The following is a 17,411-nucleotide window of genomic DNA, read 5'->3' as shown; positions in this document are numbered from 1 at the left end:
TATTTTAAGTGAAGATCTTATATTACATGCAGACGTTTGGAGAACACCAAGATCAAAATGTGCAGAAATTGTGAACAATGCATTCTCGTGATTTTTATTAGTGTTAACAATCCCTATTTTTACAGCGTTTGAGAAGGTGTAAGGTTCTTTTCATAATTTTACATAAATAAAAGGCAAAATATGAAAAGCTTGAAGAAATTCAAACCCCTCTATCTGTAGTTGCACTTGTATGTTGAAAGTGCTTTCTAAATCAAGATGGGTTGAGGTTCAGTAATTTCACTGCCCTTTCTGAATAAAGTATTTGACATCACCTGAAAAATATTTCACCTGACCTTACTCAGTCAATATGAAAGATATCAAGGTTATATTTTCACAGAACGTTCTTTATATTATGTAGAATGGTTATATGTAGAAAATAGCAAATCTCAAAAATCCAGTCACACTTTACTGTCTTTTCTGAATAAAGGTAAAATAAAATAAAAAATCAGTCACTATCCTAATATATACCTCCTTTAACCGTGTAAGAAAAACTTTTGCACCGTGACGTCGTTCATTTAACTCTTCTTCTGTGCACTTAAAGATGGTTTTAGCAGTAACAACATAAACAAACTTATTTCGTGGAACAAACGTAACTTCCGGTAAACTCCCAAAAATAATCATAAACTCTAGTCCTTAAAGAAGTTTATTTCTGATAACAAGCAAAATAAACAACTAGATTACCTTAGTTCAACACTTAAAAAAAAAACTGCAGCATTTATGTCAAATTAACATAATTTTTTAAGTTAAAGGAACAGTATGTAGGATTGTGGCCAAAACTGGTATTGCAATCACAAAACTTGTGGCTAAAACTGGTACTGCAATTACACAATTGGTGGCTGCAACTTCAACACAGTTGAGGGCTGCAACTTCACTTTTTAAATGACAATATCCTGGCCAGACCACTGTTGTTAGTGATATAAGTATTTGAAATGAAAATGATTTCTTAATGTCTAGTGACATATCAGGGCCATTTTATGATTAATTGATATAAAATTTCTTACATACTGTTCCTTTAAAGTAACATAAACATATATAAGTTAAAGGTGCAGTGTGTAAATTGTAGCGGCATATAGTGGTAAGATTGCTAATTGCAACCAACGGCTCAGCCCACTGCTCACCGCTCACTTTTTAAACGCATAGAGAAGCTACAGTAGCCGCCACCGGAAAAAAAATGTCATCGTCAGAGAGAAAAAAGTTTGTCCGTTCAGGGCTTCTGTAGAAACTTGGTGGCACAAAATGCCCACTTCCACGTAAGGGGACCCTCGTGCATGTAGATAAAAACATCTCATTCTAAAGGTAATGAAAACATAACGGTTCATTATAAAAAGGTCTTTATACACCCCTGATAATGTAGTTTGTATATTATATTGCATTTTTGTAAAGAGATCCTTCTAAAAATTACACACTGCAGCTTTAAACCATTTCAACTTATGTAAACTTAACACAGGTAAAAACTTAAAATACTACAGTATGTATATAATTGACTTGCAAAACCAAGTTGTTTTAACTTTATGCTGCATTTCTTTTACAGCTAAAGCATGTCAAAAAAAACACTGAGCTAACGTTTAATACTGTTAACTGTTTAAAATGTGTACTATATAATTTATACAGTGTTAACTACAGATTTGCTGCCAATCCTCCCTTTACATATCGATGATCCAATATTGCCTTCTCCCCTCATGTAAAAAAAAGCTCATTGAAATTTGGCTCCTTTTGTGATGTCAGAAGGGGATAAAACCGCTCCTTAATCTGCACTATTGAACCACAGCACTCCCATTTAGTGTAGAGATCAGCTCATTTGCATTTAAAAAGGCAACACCCAAATCAGCACATTTTTGCTCACAAAAATGACAATTTTAGCATGCTATAATAAATAATTTATATGGTGTTTTGAAATTTTGTTATATAGTCACGTACATTTTTGATTCTTTTTATCATGATATTATAACAAATTTCCTCGTTATTGGTTACTCAACTGTTTTGTCCTATTTTCTTACCATTGTTGCTTCGGTTTAGGGTTAGACATCATGTTAAAATGACATCCTCACCCAAACCCAACTCTAACCCTAACGCCAGGCGACATATGCATAAAAAATGAATCAGAAAAAATTGTATAAACCAATACATAAAGTGACATTCTAATGCAAGCACCAAATCTATGCCTAAACCGAAGCGACGATGGTTTGAAAATAGAAAAAAAGCAGTTGAGTAACCAATACGTGATAATCACACGAAAACAGGAATTCGTTATACGATCGCGAAAAACGTGGAAATTCGTGATAATATCACGAAAAACGTGGAAATTCGTGATAATATCACGAAAAACGTGGAAATTTGTGATAATATCACGAAAAACAAACATTTACATGACTATATCACGAAACCTTGTGGGACTGGGTAGCAAATTTCACATACGTACTCTGGGGACACCAAAGTTTCATCCAGACGTGTAACCGAGACAACGCGCGTATGTCTGATGAAATCGTCTATAGCAGTGGTTCTCAAACTGGGGGCCGGGGCCCCCAGGGGGGCCGCGAGATGGTGCCAGGGGGGCCCCAGTTTTATGACATTTTATAAAATACATTCATTTATCATGAATTCTGTGTAATTAAACCTAAAAAATAATAAGCCAACTAACCAACAGCGCTACTACACTCTAAGAACGGATGTGTTAAAAACAACAAATTAGTGTTGATTCTGGGACAACACACTAAATGCGTTGTCCCAGAATCCACACATCTACGTGTTATAATTGAAACAACACACTTTGTGTTACTTTTAACACAACTTGTGTTTTATTTTAACACAAAATCAACACAAAATGACACATAATGTGTTAAAATTACACATAATGTGCTAGAAGCTTAACACAAAAAGATGTGTAAAAAATTAGCACGGCCTTTCTAAGAGTGTAGGTATAATTTAATATGTTTTGTTTAATTAAAATATTACATTTTAGAACTATTTTTGTCATAAATTTTCTTTCGGGGGGTCACGAAAGAATGCATCGTACACAAGGGGGGCCGCATGCTGAACAAGTTTGAGAACCACTGGTCTATAGGACTATGCTGAAAAATCATGATGCCGTTTAACAAATTCTGCCAACAAAGTAATCTCTCTGAATAGCCTGAGGCCTGGATTAAGTGGATTTGAAGCAACATTATTTGATGAATGTATACTATGACAAGGGGCTTATTTCACGATAACAACTGGCTGCCTGTACATTATCCCACTTATTACATGACTATTTACCTCATAAGTAAGGTATGAAACATTAAATATTAATCATATCTCATTTTTGAGGGAGGTGCATTTAGAAACTTTTGCATCTGAGCTCCTTATACTGTATGTCCGTAATGAGGACTTTATGACTTTCCTATTTTTTTTTAAATGTTGATAACGTTAAACAACACTGTCCCCCTTTGACATCCACTGTACGGACACAAACCACTAAGATATTTCCACAGAAGAAAGAGACATTTACAGGTTTTGTACAACATGAGGGTGAATAATTTATGACCAAATGTTTATTTTTGGGTGAACTGAACTGTTTTTTCTGTACTGTAACATCTGTAATTAAACACATTAAGAAAAATACATTAAGTCCAACAAGTTGAATAACAAACTGGTTAACAGAAAAGTCAACCAGAGGGCACGAGCTGTGGGTTCTTTCGCTATGAGTCTACTGAAGCCTCCGGTGTCTGTGGGATGTAGATGTGAGGTAGTGAAATCACTCTTCTCAGCATGGCATTTCCCCTGTGTTTTGAACTCAGTAACAAAGCTCTACATTTGGGCAACTAGTAGACTTTAAGGAAAGGCAATGAGTCACATTTGAATGTTTATGTGCCCCGTGGAAGACCGGAGGAGTTGAACCGACGCTGTTTATTTTCTGCTTGACCTATTTTTTGCTGCTGCAATGAATGGCACAGTTTTAGTTTCAACTGCTGAAAGTTGTGGATGTTATAGATGTTCCCATACATTTTCACATCCTTTTAATAAATGCGGTTCCCATGTTTTTAATAGGATGGCAATGTGTACAAGGGTCACTGTGAGGGCACAGTTAGTGGGAGTGGGAAATTTGCCCCCTATGGGTGGTGAATCAGCCGCTGTCTTACCACAAGCTCAGACATGCCCTAGATAGACACCTGAGAGTAACTGCTCTGACTCATGTCAGTCCTTTCAAACCATCTGTGAGAATGTGTGTGTGTGTGTGTGTTTGTGTCATACACAGAATCTTGTTTGTGCACACCCTGGAAAGCTTTGAACAATACAATAAAGCAGCATAGAGCATTTCCGTTGACTCTGTTACTTTCATAATATCATCAGAAATCAAGGAATTTAGTATTGAAGACACTTGTGTTGAATATACTGTACATTGATGGGAATGATTGATTTTTTATTAAAAGTGATGTGAGTAACGTTTTTTAATGAGTAATCTACTCGGTTTAATTTACAGAGACAACTATAAACATTATGATTTGTGTGTTGGATTAGCGTGTGTGTGTGTATGAAATATCGTTGACAGGCGGTCTAATCTTTCCAGTTATCCAGTCGTGTGCCTCATTGTCCTCGTACAGGATGTCCTGGTATCTAGCCGGGTACAAGGTTGCTAGGGTGCATGTGACAAAGAAAAGTCAAAAAGAAACTACAAGACAAATCCCCTCACCAGATGTTACCAGCTTTTGAAAAGGTGCCTGGGAGTTTTCACGTCCTGCACTTTCCCTCCCCTCGTCTTGTCAAAAGATCAAATTGTTTTTCTTCCTCTCTTTATCATGCAACCTCATGTGGATCTGCCCTTTTTTAAAGCTCTTGAGTCAGACTGTGACAGGTCTCCATCTAGATAGGGACAGTCACTGGGCCCGTCTCCTTATTTTATCTCTACCTCTCTTTTCTTCCAACGGGAAGGTAAAGTTTGTTCATCATATTTGTCTTTCACTTCTTATGGTAAATGTAGAGCGGTGTGCCTTCCACTTGGTGATTTTATGGTGTTGATTCTCATGCATGAAACAGTCGAGTCAAGTGTCAATAAGAGAATGGCTTCCCTCCAAACAAAGGCACTTAGTGAAAGGAAGGGCGAAATGAGAGCACAGCTGGGCACACACACACACACACACACACACAACCACACACAAACACATTATTGGGTGATACTCTACACATCTTGTTTCTTTATTGGTGAATTCATCTTTACCAGTCCGGCTAGCGGATACATATGTTGGTTTTGCTCTCAAGTCATTAATGTCCGCTTTTAAAGTTTTTTTGGTCTTCACATTTTTACATTTACATTTTGGTTCATATGGTGGTGGCACATTACGATCTTGTAATTCCTTTCTTTTATGTGTCTACAGAAAGTGTTGTTGGGTAAAGTTCTGTATCACAACTCAAACAGTAATTTATTATAATGAATGTCAACTCACCTGTTCATGTGCAGGATTTTGTAAGTGACCTAAATTACCATTATATTTATTAATAAAGACATTTGCCTCTTCAAAGTTAAATAAGTTTTAAAAATTAACAAGTCTTTGGGCCCTATTTTAACGATCTAAGCGCATTGTCTAAAGCGCACAGCGCAACGTCTAAATGGGCGTGTCCGAATCCACTTTTGCTAATTTAACGACGGGAAAAATGTTTTTTGCGCTGAACGCATGGTCGAAAAGGGTTGGTCCTATTGTAATTGGAGTATTTTGGGCGTAACGTGCAGTAAACCAATGAGAGTCACAGCTCTCATTCCCTTTAAAAGCAAGTTGCGCTGGCGCTATATCTAATCCCTATTTAGATGACGGACTTTGTAAACTGAAAAACTAAGCAGAGGTAGAAGATCCCCAGTTTAAGATTAATGTTAAATAATTGTGTTGTTTTTCACTTGTATTGAAATTGTTATTTTTTTATTAAAACCTTTAAAACCCGTTTTCTTTTAGTCATGGAAGTAAAAAGCAGGCTTGTAATTGCTTTAAATGTATGGCTATCCACTATCATCAAAAAATAATTTACAAGTATGTAAGAAAATGTTTGTACTCTGAAAATACTTTATTTGTAACAAACAGGAGATAAAGAAATTACAAACGGCTCTCCTCACGTTTCAGCACTTTGGACAGTGTTTTTTTAGCAAAAAGTTTTTTAAGCATTACTTACAAATGTTTCTCATCTCGTCATATCCACAGGTACATCATATACAATAAATCCGTGAGGTAGCATTAAAAAACAACATTTAAAAACAGACGCATTTGTTCAAAGCAAAGCATTTATTTACTTACCAGGCTACAGGTGAAGCAGCTCTTTGCGCCTTCTAACGTCTCATAATCAGTCCTCATTTATGTCCAAGAGACTCAATAATAATCTTTTACATTCAATCCTTTAATCTTTCATATTTAAAAGCATTTTTTGTGCTGCTGCGCATTCATGTACTTTGTGATAAGCAAACCCGCGTTGTCCTCCCGTTTATAGGCGTATTTTACTAATGCGCTCTTTAAATAACATAAAACACATTGCGCCATTGACTTTAGACTTTAGACCAGGTTTTTGTTGGTCAATGGCGTAGTCTATTTTAGTTGCCTCAAAATAGCAACGCGCCAACAATGCGCCTGAACACACCTCATTTTCAGACCAGACCATGGGCGCAAAAGGGGGCGCAAATGCATTTGCTATTTAAACAACGCGACGCTAAACGTGAAAATTAGGGTGAAAAATTGCGAAAGACACTTGCGTCGCGCATTGCGCTGCATTGCGCCGGGTGTAAGATAGAGCCCTTTATCTTTACAGAATAAAACTATACAATAACAGCCTCATGCAAAGCATTCTGGGAACCAGAAATAATCATCAACCTTTTTCTGTTTTTTGCTTCAGATTTTGTTTCCCAGAATGTTTTGCTTGATGCTGTATTTTTAGTTTTACTCTGTAAAGACAAAGACTTGTAAATGTTTAATGTTCATTTAACTTTGAACAAAACGTTGCCAGTAAAAAACATAAATTTAAATCTACGGTAAATTACCGGCAAACCAGCTGCAATTTCTACGGAAGTTTTTTATTGCCGGTAACTATACTGTAGATTTTAATTTATGTTATTTTCTGGCAAGAGTTTGTTCAAAGTTAAATAAATTTTAAATATTAACAAGTCTTTATCTTTACAAAATAAAACTACACAATAACAGCCTCATGCAAAGCATTCTGGGAACCAGAAATCATCATCAACCTTTTTCTGTTTTTTTGCTTCAGATTTTGTTTCCCAGAATGTTTTGCTTGATACTGTTTTTTTAATTTTACTCTGTAAAGACAAAGACTTGTAAATGTTTAATGTTCATTTAACTTTGAACAAAACGTTGACAGTAAAAAACATAAATTTAAATCTACGGTAAGTTACCGGCAACTCAGCTGCACTGTAAAAAACTTCTGTAGAAATTGCAGCTGGTTTGCCGGTAATTTACCGTAGATTTAAATTTATGTTTTTTACTGGCAACATTGGTGTTAATATTTCACTCTTCTGTTGGGTTGTTTCAGCCTATGGTTGGGTAAAATATAGACATTTTCTAGGTTAATTTAACCCTGTGGTTGGGTATGTGCATATTTTACCCAACCATGTGTCATACAACCCAGCATTTATTATAAACAAGGTTCCCACACCTTAGTTAACTTCAAATTCAAGGATCTTTCAAGGACTTTCCAGGTCCAATATCCTCAAATTCAAGGACTGTGGAGACACATTTTAAGTGAAAGCAAGGTTATATCCTGTTACCTTTTAAGATACATTGTTACAGTTCCATTTCGATGGAACTCGCACTGCGTCACTGCTGTGACACTTTGGGGACGCCTCCAGGGGTAAGTGCGTCTGAATGTGCAAATCAAATTTAACCAATAGTGAGGCTTAACAACAAAGACAGGGTGCAGGAAGTATATCACCATCTGAAATATTGCCAAAGATGGCATTACAGGGACGCAGGAAGTATGGCAAGGGAGACGCAGCGTCACGTTCCCTTCTCAGGGAATAACAGTTATATACGTAACCCGAGACGTTTTCATGTGTCAAACACAACTATGCAAAAAAAAAACATTTTGGTAGAAATCAACATTCACATGCAGAAGATAAAAGCATTTAAAGCGAAGCAGTTTAGCACGTGTGCTTAAAAAGTCTAGAATTTTTATGATATTATCCTAAACTACACAGAGAATAATATGGATTTTTTTCCAGAAAACTTTTTGCATAAAATAGTTACAAGCACTTTCAATGACCTGTATCTATGTGTGTATATTTTCAAAAACTTTCCAGGGCCTTGAATTTTTTTCCCCAGATTTACAAACTTTCAAGGACCTATGGGAACCCTGTATATAAGTGTGGAGCAGAGGTTCTCTGTCTTTTCACTTCAGGTCCACAGAAGCCCTCCTCACAATTATATTAAAAATATTCTAGTCCTACAAAATGTATATTTGTTACAAAAATGAACAGATGGCCTATAAATGTGATGTTGTTTTAGCATGTTTAAAAGGAATAGGTCACCCCAAATGTAAATTATGTCATCATTTACTCACCCTCACGTTTTTTTTCAAACCTGAGCCTGTATTGTTTGTTCTGCTAAATACAATTTAGAGAAATGTTTGACCAAACAGTTTTGGAGCACCATTGACTTTCATAGTGAGAAAAAATATTATGGGATATTATTTTTAATAATTTTATAGTCATCTTAAGGGCATCTTAAAGGTTTAATGAGGTCCAATATAAGGATGACAAATTTTTTTTGTGTGTGTGTGTGTGTGTGGGGGGGGGGGGGGTCGAACTACCCCTTAAATGCCAGAATTCCAAGACCTGGTGTGACATCACATTTTTTGTTGTTTGCACCATAATAATGAATTCTGTGTAACTGCAACCTGTTGTACACAAACGTGGACAGTTACACTGCTTCATGTTCAAAGAAAAATATTTGGTTCTTCCTAACCCCAAAATAGCTGGAGTCTGAAAAAAAGACAAACCAAAGCTCGGGTCTTAGGAGGTTAAGATCAAGATTAACTTAAGCTTTGCTAAAGATGGTCCACATGTTACTGACTGCATCAAAAGCTTGGCAGATTTCATTGCACGATCATCTCCGCATTCAACTCTGTACCCAAAAGGGCAAAGCACCCAAAACACAGTGTTAGTCATAACAAAGAAAAGCACCAAAGAATGAAACTGTGTGATTTAAGAGATAAAAGTGCGCTTTGAATTTTTCATTGCTTGTGTGAAAGTCTGTTTGCTTTTGTGGTTTTGATGCTGTTTGCGTGAGACTGGATGTGGGTAGAAGAGACTGAGATGCCGCTCAGGGTTTCCGCTCGTTGTTTGTGCGCTGCTGATTGGCTGCAGCCTCACTGTATGCGCTGGTGAAGAGGATCCCTGGAGCAGAACCACATTATTGATTGTTTTACCTATCCCGCACCCTACTGCATTGTGCCATCTCTTTTCTATTCAGCCAATCAATACCTCTTTGTGTCCATCTCTGTCCATTGACAAATCACTCAGGTCAAATGCTTTTTGTGCTGCTGTCAGTCAATCCAAAGGTATGACTTTGTCTTTGCCACATGCAGCGCTAACGTTTTATTTACGTCTATGACGCACGGTATCTTATCCAATCTGGTTTGAATGCGAGATTACTTCCTCCAAAGTGTCGTTTTGGAAGTGAACCAGTACATCCACCCACCTTCTGGTGTCTGCTTGGCCGTAGGCCTACTCATCCAATCTTGCCTGGTAAATCTATGGCTTCCGTCTATTGACATCAGAACTTTTCTCATCTGCACGAGTCTAGCTCACCAGTACGACATCTGTTTATCCCATTTAACATCCCATTCTTTTGATGTGACAACTTGCTACGGCCTTCCATGTTTCCATGGCCAAATGCTTAGACACAACAGTTCAACAGAGGAAAACCTCCCTCTACAGCCTCTTACTTCCTATAATGTCTGAGGTGATTCCGATTTAGGGAAAGTTTATTGTTCGCATGCTGCTTTGTACTGCTGGGACTATCAGTCCGGAATGTCACACTTCCTTTGGAGTATTTTTGGACTAGACATTAAATCAAATTCAGTTGTACTATTTTTTAACTATTTTTAAATCTGTATATTTATGAAGTTGACAAAACTTTGTGTACTTTAAGTTTTTTAACAGGCTATTGTCTCCCGTGACATTTTATGACAAATCAATACATAATGTGTCAGGCAGTAGCATTGGGTCATTTCCTGAGGGACTGTTTGCGCCCAGCGGGGTGTATGGCAGGGGGACAGTGGGGGCATTTCGAGGTCTCTGACCCTTCTTAGTTAGGCTGGTTGAGAGTCACCAGGACCAAGGCCATTGAGAAACTGTCAATGGAGGCGACCATCCAGTAGACAGGACCGCTGATAACTAAAGTGATGGAACAGGGATAACAAGACATATTTAGAGAGCTTTGTCAATTTTACTGAATGAAAAAACGGCAAAAAATCTTGGAAGACCTCCTCTTTCAGCTTCTCACCATGGAACCAAAAGAAACTTTGACTTTCTGTCCACCGGAGGAAACACCTGGGGACAGACAATAAAGACTGTGTGTGTGAATAAGCAGAACACCCCCCCCCCCCCACCCCAGCCATTCTGCCTTACCTCAGTTTTCCGTTCTGGTGTGTCGCATTAGGATTTGTTATTCTTTTGGATTTGGATTTATGAAAATATATATAATCACTGGGAGATTTCGAACACAAATTTTAATCTGCTGATTTAACTTTTGCTTGTTTCCTGTCTACATTTGTCACTAGGATGGTACCTTTTAAAAAGGTCTTAATAGCGTATGGGTGATTCTCATGAAATCCAGACTTAAAAGGTGTCCACCATCAGATTTTTAATTTTTTTCTTAAGATTAAGGTCTGAACTTACTAAAAGCATTATTTTTAGGGGATTTAAAAATATTTCCTATAGAATTATTTACATTTTTTAGATTATCATTATCAAAAATTATCATTACCGCAATATGATATTACATTAAATATTTGCATTTACAAACTCATGTTTCGGTAATGAGAGGTAAAAAGTTGTCTAGGTACTATGACAAACAAAATTTCAACTTTTATCTGGAGAGAAAAAATAAGAACTGCTTACCTGGTAGTGTCACAGTCAATTATGTCCCTTCCAACAATTTTTTTTTTTAAATGTTAGTTCCTTGAGGGCTTAAACAATGATTAAAAAATTGTTGTGGAGGATGAGAAATTAGTCTTGGACACATTTATATTCCTTATTATTGTCTTTACATTTACCAATGATCACCAAATACCACATTTTTCTTTATTGTAAATGTTTATAGTATAACATGCACTGAAGCTTTTAAATTTATTTATTTTATTTATTTATTTATTTTTTTATATAAATATTTCCATGTCAAAGAACCCAAATGGAGTCATGGACACATTGCGGTAATGACAATTTCCCCCTTAAATGTGGAAAAAACAACAAAATTGGTTTGTATGATGTCATTTGAAATCATGTGCAAAATAGTACGTGAAGAGATGTTTATAACTGTATGCTTCTTATTACAATACTCTTACCTTGCATTTACTTTTTTTATCAAAATCTTCCACGACACTTCATAAGTCTAATTTCGCGAGAATCACCCGTATGTATCCTTTTTGGTAGAGGTGCCACAATGCATCTTTCAAATACAAAAGGGTACTTTTTGAAAAGGTACCGCCCCAGTGACAACTTTTGTACCTTTTTGTGCCTTTTTTTCTGAGAGTGAAACTTTCAAGTGGTACATATGTATATAGTACCAATATGTGGATTTGATGTACTAAAATGCACATTTTGGTACCAATATGTACTTGATATTGTACTGCCCCAGTGACAGCTTGGGACCATTTTTTTTTACCATTTTATCTGACAGTGTACGAATTCATACATCTACACACTTATACTGAATACATAAATGTACATTCAGAAATGCTTGAATACTCTTGGAGTGTTGTTTTAAACTTAAAGTTAAGTAAAATAGGACAAATCCAACCATTGGTTTACATAAAAAATTCCATATTTGAGCCATGTCCGTATAGGTTAAAACAATCCCACATTTTTTTGAGTGATAAAATAAAACTTTTGATTCATTTTTCACTTTGAACTTTGATAGATTTCATGATTAATATTGAATTGTAACTTGAATGAATACTTTGTATTCATTAAGATGTATAAATTATAAAATGGTAACTAATATGCCAGTGGTTTTCTTTCTTTTATCCATTGAGTCATGTGGATTCTTATCCCTATTCAGTGTTCAGTCCCCACCCCCCGTGAGACAAAAGTCTGTGATGACATCATCTAGTCCTCTCAAATGAGTAATCCACAGGGACAGCTCGTGAGATGTCTTATTCAAACTCAGATTATCTCCACAAATCCAGTTAGTAGCGAATCAGTGCCACTTCCCTACATAGTTTTTCAGCTTTATTTTTCATCTCCTTTTCTCCTTTCCAGTTTTATTTCTCTGAAGTTTCTACTTGTAGAATTTGTTAAATGCAAAAAGTTTGTTTTTTCAATCACTTTAGATTGATCAGCCTTTTTGCTGCCGCCTAATTTATTCACCCATTGTTATTTTCACATTCAACTCTAGGTCAGTGTGGAACCACAGTTTTTTGTCACTCATTCATTTGCTTGTCCAATTCAGAGGATTAATTATGCTAATTAAAGTTAATACCACAAGTGAGCTCTTAAAGATGCAGTTCACAGAAAACTATACATGAATTCCTCTTGATAAAAGTCTAATAAAGGTAAGTGGCTGCTAAATAGATGTTTGAAAAATGCAAAATAGTAGAGTAAGTATTCTGCCATTCAGTGCAAAATAACAATATCATATAGATCATTTAATTCACTTTATTGTAAGCTGGGGGATATTTTAATCTTCCTGAAAAGGATAGAGTTGCTTTTGAAAAAAAAAGAAATGTTTTCAACACAGAAAGGTAATGTTAGTTAGACTAGTAATGAGTGTCACTTACAAATAATCAGAAACACATAGAAAGAAAAATAACAGATCTCTAATATCTTAACTATTTCTACAAGACATCAGTGAGATTAAATAGCTAATGTAAGTTTTCTCCATTTGAGATATTTATCCTAAGATTTTTTAATGATTTTAAAATATTATAAAATAGTTTCAGAAGATATTTCAACAGTGTCACAAACTGAGCTTCAATATTAGTATTTTAATACACTGTAAAAAATTGGATGAACTAAAAAAATGACTTTAACAGGTAACACCTAAATTTGTTTTTTTTTTTCATTTTAATTGAAACATTTAATTTGAAAATGTTTAAATATAGGTGTTACCAATTAAAGTCATTTATAAAAGTTTTTACACCTTAAATTTCACTTAAAGTGAGACAATTGAAGTTTATAAAAGGTTTTTTTTAGGTGTTACCAATTGAAGTAAGTTTTTTAAGTAGCTTTCACTTTTTACTATGTATAAACTTAATATTTGATTATTTTACCTAAACAATTTACATTAATTACCAATTAAAGTAATTTATAAAAGTTTTTACACCTTAAATTTCACTTAAAGTGAGACAATTGAAATCTATAAAAGGTTTTTTTAGGTGTTACTAATTGAAGTAAATTTTTTAAGTAGCTTTCACATTTTACTATGTATAAACTTAATATTTTTCATCAAATTTACCCAAATCCAGATTATTTTACCTGAACAATTTGCATTAATTACCAATTAAAGTCATTTATAAAAGTTTTTACACCTTAAATTTCACTTAAAGTGAGACAATTGAAGTTTATAAAAAGTTTTTTTAGGTGTTACCAATTGAAGTAAGTTTTTTAAGTAGCTTTCACTTTTTACTATGTATAAACGTAATGTTTTTTCATCAAATTTACCCAAATCCAGATTATTTTACCTAAACAATCTACATTAATTTCACAATTCCATACTCTTATTCCATTTAAAAAGTTCTCTCATTTGTTTCTACTTTTATTAATCTAAGCAATTTTTGTATCTGAGTTGATACCTGACCCATATGGAAACTGCATCAATTCTCCTAAGCTATGAAAGCAATACAATTTTCCTCTGTTTAAACAAAATTAAATAATATAAAAAATAATAATAAACAGATTTAAAGTTTAAGGTAAGGCCACACAAAAATTGTTTCGGGGGTGTGGTGAGAGAGAAGCTATACTCTAATAGTAAGTTCATTGATAGTTTATGTCTCGGCTAATCATATTATTAACATTTATTTTCGTTGAAACATTGGTACTTATGCTGTTATTGTCTATTATCATATGTCTATTCTCACTGTCTATCCCCGACCATTAAGGTATTAAGTTTCCACATAAACCCCAGGGAGTAAACTGTTCCCCATCTAACCATCCGAAGTATTCAGATGCCTGGCACTTACTGCATTTAATGGACTCTTGGCAATTGTCTCATCATTCCTTGGGAAATACTGGCATAACTGCAACTGATCTTCCAGAGCTGCACTTACTCATAAGACACAAACTAAACAGATGAAGACATGTTTCAGGAATCTAAGCAGTTCATTACAGCTGCAGTGAAAATGTTGTCATGCATATCCATAGCCACAGTCTCAGTCAATAGTTGCATACAATTTAATAAAAAATTATATTTTTATGTTTAAACCAGGAATGCGCACTTGTAACCTTTCCGAATTTGCCGTCGTTATGCTCTTAATGGGGGCAAGCTGTACGTAATGTCCGTATAAATGTAGGAGCAGGTGGTGAAGAGTCCTTTGTTAATCACTTAATGATGAATTCTTCTACTTTACATGCTGGCTTTGGGGGCTGTGTTTTACTCATTGTGCGAGGGCTGTAGAAACTTTATAAAAAGTTTATTTTAGCATGAAATGAGTAGGCACAGATAAATGGTCAACTCAAGGGTTTTGTAAGCCAATGCAGTCAGGACTATTGGGGGTCTGCAGGTTGGGACCATATGTCATCATTCCTGGCCTTTGTGTGGGCGTGTCTCTGTGGCAACCGCATCAGCTGTGACCATTGTGCGACTTGACTCAATAGCCCATATATTCATTGCCGGGTTATTGCAGGCCCCGCAACAGAAACAAATTGATACATACAAGCCCCGGCCTCATTTGGATCACATGACACATTTCAAATGCACAAAAAGGGAACATTTTGGCCTGTTGAAAATCTTGAGAAAAGATTGGTTTCCATGGAGACCAGGCGGTAGGCCTGCTACGGCCCATTAAACTCAAATCAGATGTAAATTTCTTTTGCTCCAGCGTCACTGTTTCACAGCCCCCTCGGCACTGCAGACACAAATTAAACAGTTTGTTTGTCAATTCACGTGTCATTTTAATGGCTTTTTATGCGTCTCGCCTTTGTTTAAATGAACGGAATAACAAACCGTCATTGATTTATAATATCTAGGCACTTAAGTAGTCTGTCCACAAGGGCTTTCACACTAACAGGGTAATTAAAGAGGATTAGTGGAGGAAATACTTGTCATTTATAGGTACACCTTAATTTTTGGGCTTGAATATAATTTAGAGTGCCAAATAAACGTCAAGATATCTGGAAGACTCCTAATGATATACCTAGATTTATTTTTGTGACCTTTTATTGACGGTTGTCTTGCTTTATAATAAAAGAAAATATTTTTTCACCTATATAGGAAATAACCCATACTTATACAGCCAATAAAATCAAAATATGTACAATCCGGTCCAAAAGTCTTGGATCAAAATGTTTTGTAATTACAAATGAATTTATTATCATATCACTGTTAGAGTATTTACATGAATTTTACAATATTTGGTATGTCTCACATTTGCTTTAATAACAAAATTAACTGGCATATTTAATATATTATTTCATTTTAATCTTTTCTTTTCCTGTTTCACCCTCTGTATTGTTAAAATATGATTTTTTAAATAATTCCAGATTTTTGCAAGCTCTGTATTATTATATTTTTAGGTAATAATCCTAAGAAACAATTCAAACAGATTGAAAGCATGAATATAATAATTATTTCTCTTCATATAAGATCTTGAGTGTTATTGTGATGTTGGGCTTGACAGTTATCTAGTGCTCTTGTCTACCCTTCTGTTGCAAGCCATAAATCCTGATCATTGTGTCTCACTAATAAGCCCTGGACCAGGCAGCAGTTTCTTTTCTTCCTCACAAAACGGTCTTATTTTACAGCCGTCTGTGTGCTTGTTTCTCTGCTGTTGCTAAAGAGACGGTTCCCGTCCCCTGATGGCCCTATAAGATCATGCTCACAATAGGCAGCTTTTCGGTTTTTTGTTTCCCCTTTTTGGTGGATTTGAATTTTGAGAAGCTGGATGGCAGTCAGGAAGTTGTGGTATGGAAAACGGGCACTTGTTGATACCTTCTCGAGAACAGGAAGTGATGTGCCACTGAGATTGAGTAAAGAAAATATTTTGCTTAAATGGTTGGTGGGAAATTTGTTCAAGTGTGGTGGGCTGTGTGTCTGTTTGTTTTGGGTCCCATGCACTTTCTCTTGTCTCCTGTTATTATAATTGTTAATGTTATTAAAACTGGATGGCTTATCCTGTGATGAAATTGCTGGTGTTGCATTGACTTACAGTACAGACTGATGAAATTTGTTCATCATATCTGATCTGGCTCTAAAGCTTTTGAAAAGAATCAACACATTTCATTGTCTTTTATAGTTTTAACAGTTTCCCTTTCAAGTTTACTTTGAATACGAGTAATAGTTATTAAAACGTATCCTAGTGTTTAACTTAACATAAAGTTAATCTCTGTAACCTCAAAATTTGCTACCTGCAGCACACGATATTATTGCTATTATTTTCCTTTATGATTTAGAAAAGATGTCATAATTTTTGTATTTTTATTGCTGCCTTTATACACCACTGATAATATACACTCACCTAAAGTAATGGTCAGAAACAATGCTCAGGTAGGCTATGGCATTTAAACAATGCCCAGTTGGCACTAAGGGGCCTAAAGGGTGCCAAGAAAACATCCCCCACACCATTACACCACCACCACCAGCCTGCACAGTGGTAACAAGGCATAATGGATCCATGTTCTCATTCTGTTTATGTCAAATTCTGACTCTACCATCTGAATGTTTCAACAGAAATCGATACTCATCAGACCAGGCAACATTTTTCCAGTCTTCAACTGTCCAATTTTGGTGAGCTTGTACAAATTGGAGCCTCTTTTTCCTATTTGTAGTGGAGATGAGTGGTGCCCACTGGGGTCTTCTGCTGTTGTAGCCCATCCGCCTCAAGGTTGTGCGTGTTGTGGCATCTCAAATGTTTTGCTGCATACCTCGGTTGTAACGAGTGGTTATTTGAGTCAAAGAGTTGCTCTTCTGTCAGCTTGAATCAGTCGGCCCATTCTCCTCTGACCTCTAGCATCAACAAGGCATTTTCGCCTACAG

The sequence above is a fragment of the Misgurnus anguillicaudatus genome, chromosome 13, assembly GCF_027580225.2.
Source record: "Misgurnus anguillicaudatus chromosome 13, ASM2758022v2, whole genome shotgun sequence".
Lineage (NCBI taxonomy): Eukaryota > Metazoa > Chordata > Actinopteri > Cypriniformes > Cobitidae > Misgurnus > Misgurnus anguillicaudatus.
The sequence above is the reverse complement of the archived record's forward strand: the minus strand, read 5'-3'. Positions refer to the sequence as shown.